Source organism: Alligator sinensis, unplaced genomic scaffold (genome assembly GCF_000455745.1).
Source record: "Alligator sinensis unplaced genomic scaffold, ASM45574v1 scaffold316_1, whole genome shotgun sequence".
In the NCBI taxonomy this organism is placed as follows: domain Eukaryota; kingdom Metazoa; phylum Chordata; order Crocodylia; family Alligatoridae; genus Alligator; species Alligator sinensis.
In genome coordinates, this window is record NW_005843516.1 from 25,110 (window position 1) to 29,745 (window position 4,636).

General features: G+C 55.2%; 1 protein-coding gene across 2 annotated transcripts in view; it reads left to right on the plus strand.

Moving 5' to 3' along the window:
- LOC102380872 (angiogenin-4-like) overlaps positions 1–3,109 on the plus strand; it is an 18,357-nt gene extending 15,248 nt beyond the window's left edge. For both annotated transcript variants that reach the window (XR_001359212.2, XR_325518.3), the window contains exon 2: positions 2,932–3,109. The gene's annotated coding sequence lies outside the window, so the exon portion shown is untranslated. The remainder of the gene's footprint in view (positions 1–2,931) is intronic.
- Positions 3,110–4,636: the final 1,527 nt, after the last annotated feature.

Here is a 4,636-nt window from a genome sequence, read left to right on the forward strand (position 1 = left end):
CCTTTTGGCGTTTGTACATGCTCCACTTTGCCTTGTTTGTGCACGTTGCTCATTGGCATTGCGGAGGTGTCTTTGCTGCATGCTCTTTCCTTGCGTGGGCGAAGCCCATCTTGTTCTCAGGACCTCCTCCACCACCCTGCTCTCAGCACGTGTTTGTGGAAACGTGGTGCTAAGAATTTGCACTTTTTCCTCCCCCTCCTCCTGTCCACAGATCGTTGAAACCTGGGAAAGAGCAAGAAGACACCAAGTTTGGGAGGTTTGGGAAAATGAGTTAGCTGTCTTTTCTACCTCGGTGTGGGGAGGAAGGGGGAGCACCGAATCCATCGGGCCATACAGGCGGGGGTATTGGCTGGCTCTGGGAGACACAGCATGGGATTTGGGGCTTCTCCCCTTCAGCCCCCGCTGACAGGTGACTGGGGTGTGGAGATGTGGAGCCCTTCCTCTCTAGTGGTTGCTGGTGCTGGTATTGCACGGCAAGAGACTGGTGAGGCATCGCGTGGGGAAGAAACTGTCCCTTACAGGGGACACCAGCTCTGATACGGTCCCAGGGCAGGAGCACTACCTGTTTCCAGGGGTCTGACAGTCGGATATGAGACCCTTCCCTTCTGCAGGGAGTTAGCCGTATCTAACCCCAGAATCACAAAGATTGGTTCATTCCTGGATCTTGTCTGCTGCTTTCGGTGTGACCCCAAACTGGACAGCTCAGCGAGGGTTGGCAATCTGCTCCACACACTGTTGTGGCCAGGAGGAGTGTGGTTGCAAGGTGCCAGGGGACTGGCTGGCCTCAGGGCAGACGCGAGAGCGACAGGGAACAGGAGCTCAGACAAAAGGGTGCTCATCTCAGCTGGGCAGGGCAGAGGGGAACGTCTTTCGGGGCAGAGCTGCCCTCACTTTTCTCTACCCCATCATCCCATCCTAGCTGGACACACAGGTGGGGGGCGGGGGAATGCTGCAGGTCCAGATGCAAGGGCTGTGGTGCAGCTTTGCTCGTGCCGAGCCCATGGCGGAAGCTGGCAAGGAGGCGGCTGGCTGGGGGAGCTGTGTTTGAAGATCCCACGGTGGGAAGAGCAGCAGGGAGGATGCTGCCCAGGAGTGTGGGTACATATTTGTACTTTATCTGTGGCCTTATTGGCATGTGCCTTCCTTTTCTCAGTGCCCTCCTCCTTTGTCAACAATTGCTGTGTGTTACCAGTTCTTTGGAAATGCCATTCACTGTTCGCTGGAAGTGCCCAGTCACCGTCTGGAGGTGCTCGCTTTCTCCTCCCACACTTGCTGGCTCCTTGTCCAGCCAGGGCCCAGGCAGGGGCCGAGCTGGAGGAGGGGGCGTGCATGGGTGTCCTTCCTCCCTGCTTGCAATCCTGGTTCAACCTGACTTGCAAACCGGCTGCCTGGCACGGGCAGCAGCATTTCTAGTCAGGCAGGGCTCAGGGACTGAGCTGACTTCATGGTTTATGATAATCTACCCGCTCCCTTCTAAACTCTTCATCCCACAGGCCGTAAGGACCCTCCTCCGTTCCTTTTACTTGCCCTGATAGTCCCCCTTTCAGCTATCCTTTGTCCTGCACTTCCTGCTTCTGCGAAGGCAGCTCCTACTTCACGGCCCAGAAAATGATTTAAACTCCTTCCAGTGATGTTACACTCCTTTTTCCTCAATCTTAAACTGAGTGGTTCAGCTCTCAGCTCGCAGCAAATTCAAGCTCGGCTGCTGCCCCTAGTGCCTACGACACAGTTTGGCCATCCCTGCCCCATCCACTCTGTACAGGGAGGTAGCAATAGCTGAGGGGGAGCAACTGCATTGATACTTACTGTGCTGAAGGGAGCAGCAGTCCCTGAGCCTGCTGTTGTGGAAGTCAGGGTCTAAAACACTGACATTGCAATGGCACTCAGAAAGGACCCCTGGGCCCTGGTGGCAGTGGAGTGGCTGTGCCTCTTCATGGCAACGAGGAGCAGGGTCCCCTGGTCACCGTAAAGAGCAGTGCCAGCCTCTGGCTGTGCCAACCTGCGTCCGGCTCTTTCATCCAGCCTGGTAGCTATGGGCTCCCCTATACCAAGCCCGACAATGCGGCTCCATGCCATCGTCTATGTTGGGAGCACAGGGCTGGAGGAGCAGAGGGGCTGCAGGTCAGGAGAGAGGCGCTTTGGTGCAGTCGTGTGAGTGGAGACCTAGGGCAGGCAGAGGGTGCATGGCTGCAGCTCCGGGTCAGGATGGGGACTTCAGAGACATGTCTTGAGATCCTCTTACTTCATCGCTGTACCTCTTTCACCACGTGCCCCTCCCACTGCATCAATAGTCTGTTCTTGTCATTCCCGAAAGACTCTGCTCACCACCTGCAATTGTTGATTCTCTCCTCCCACGGTTCCTCCCCAGCCAGCCTCCTTATAATGAGCATCGGGCAGATAAGGAAGCCCAAAGAGAGACGTCCCGCTCAGCAGACGACTGGACCCCTCGGGAAAACGAGAGTCCAGGCTCCAAGGTTTTGATAAGGGGAGGTGCAACCACGTAGAGACTCAGGTAGGAAGTGGCGGTACCAGCCCATCGGAGAGGAACCAGCTGGCATGATCCTGCAAGTGTGGGGCAGTCGCTGTGCTCTGGGAGGCACTCGGGACTGGTGTTCCCATTTGTGGCAACTCAGATGGGGGAAGAAGGGCAAGAGACCTGCTGCACTGGGGTTAAAATATCTGTGACTAAGCCCGAGACCAGGGTGAAGGGAGTGGGCACAGATTGTCCTCTGCTGCGTAAGCTCCCCTACACCTTCCCACCGGGCAAGGGATGTAGGCCATCCTTATATAGCAACACTTGCTGGCGATCCTCTGAGGCCCCAAAATAAAGCAAGGAATAGAGGCACACAGACGAGAACAGAACAGAGATATCTGGTTGAGCTGGGGCAACTCTGCCTGCCTCTCTCATTAACGCTGTCTCTGCATGCCTAGGATCATCTGTTCCCAGCCATGATGCAGACAGGGACCCTGGTTGTGCTGTGGGCTCTGGCAGGCTCGGCCCTGTTCCTGGTTGTGTCAGCCTACCTACCGCCGAGAGACAGGTTCGATCTCTTCCACGTCCGTCCCAATCCGTTGAGCCAGGGTAACAAGTACTGCAATGACCAAATGCGCTACGCGCTGAGACAGGCCAACAAGCTGAACCCCACAGATGAGAAAATCTGCAAGCAAATAAACACCTTCATTCATGATAGCACAGATGCCATCAGGGCCGTGTGCGGAAGAGGGGGCAGTGACTACAGGACGAGCAGGGGCGAAGTCATGCGCAGAAGCAAACAAAGCTTCCAGATCACCACCTGCACGTTACGCGGAGGGACGCCCCTTAAAAACTGCGACTATTGGGCCACCAAGAGCTTCAGCAATATCGTCATCGCCTGTGACACGTATGGGAACCCGGTGCATTTGGACGAAACCCACATCCGAGTGCGTAGGGGAGGGGGTGCTTCTGGCTCTTCCTGACCTGCTCCTGGGTCTCCTGGACCTGGGGCCCCTCCACTGAAACGTCCCAGTCCCTTTCGATAACCATAATTCTGCATTGCTGCCCGTTCCCACCCTGCGGCCCCCTTTGCCCAGGATACAGTAGAGCTGCCTTTCCCTGTTCTCCCCGTCTCGTGCCCCTTCACTTCCATTGCACCGTACAGCAGCCCCTTGCCTTGGGTGTCTCAGACACTGACCTCCTACGATCCAGGAGGAGCTTGAGCAGAGAGTTTCCCCTGCCTCTGCGAGCCTCTGATTCAATGCAAGCAGGTCCATGCCTGGTCCCTGTTCGGGGCTCTATGCTCTTACATCCCTTTTAATCATTTTCTTTGCTTGTGTGAGCAGAGGAGTGCACTGCTGGTCATCCATTACCCCAGGGATGTGTGCTGTGTTCGCACTTGTCTGTGTAAGTGTGAGCCTTGGGGAGTGCAGCACTGGAAGGAGACGTGCCTTGCTGGGGAACAGAGAGATGAGGGAAGCTGGCTGGACTGGACGCTGGTGTTTGAGGCAAAGCGAAATGTCTGTCCCTGGCTACAATAAAGAAGTAATCAAATTAAAACGGCCTATGAGTTTACCTGGGAGGAGGCAGGGATGCATGGCTCACGATTCTTTCCTCACCCTTCTCATTCCCTCCACAAGCGAGCAGCAGCGATACGCGAGCACAGACAGAGACACACACCCACACCCAAAGCAGTGCCCCTTCCCTCCAACCAAGGGCCGGGCACACGCATGCGCATACACTTATTCAAGCTGAAAATATCCAAGCTTGTTCCAAGATACTTTTCTAGGATTTTCTGAGCTGCAAACCACGCTGTTGCACGTACGGACACAGACGCGCACACACACAATCTTCCCCAAATACCTGCCCAAATCCTTGCCCCCAGTTGCATGTGCAGTCGTGAGCACGTGCACTCGAGCATACATTGCTCAAGCTGTGCAGAACACATCACAGCTGTGGGGCACGGGCCCATGTTATACACAATCCCTTTTATACTGGCATCTTGAGACTTGCCCACTGGATTACTTTACTATGGTTTCAAAAGCCCAGCAACAACTCTAGCCAGATGGCATACAAACTGACAACTATTTAATAGGAAAAATCAGTTTCCTCCACAACTGTTCATTGGGTGGTGCCTTTAGACATGAAAGTTCACCTGCGGTT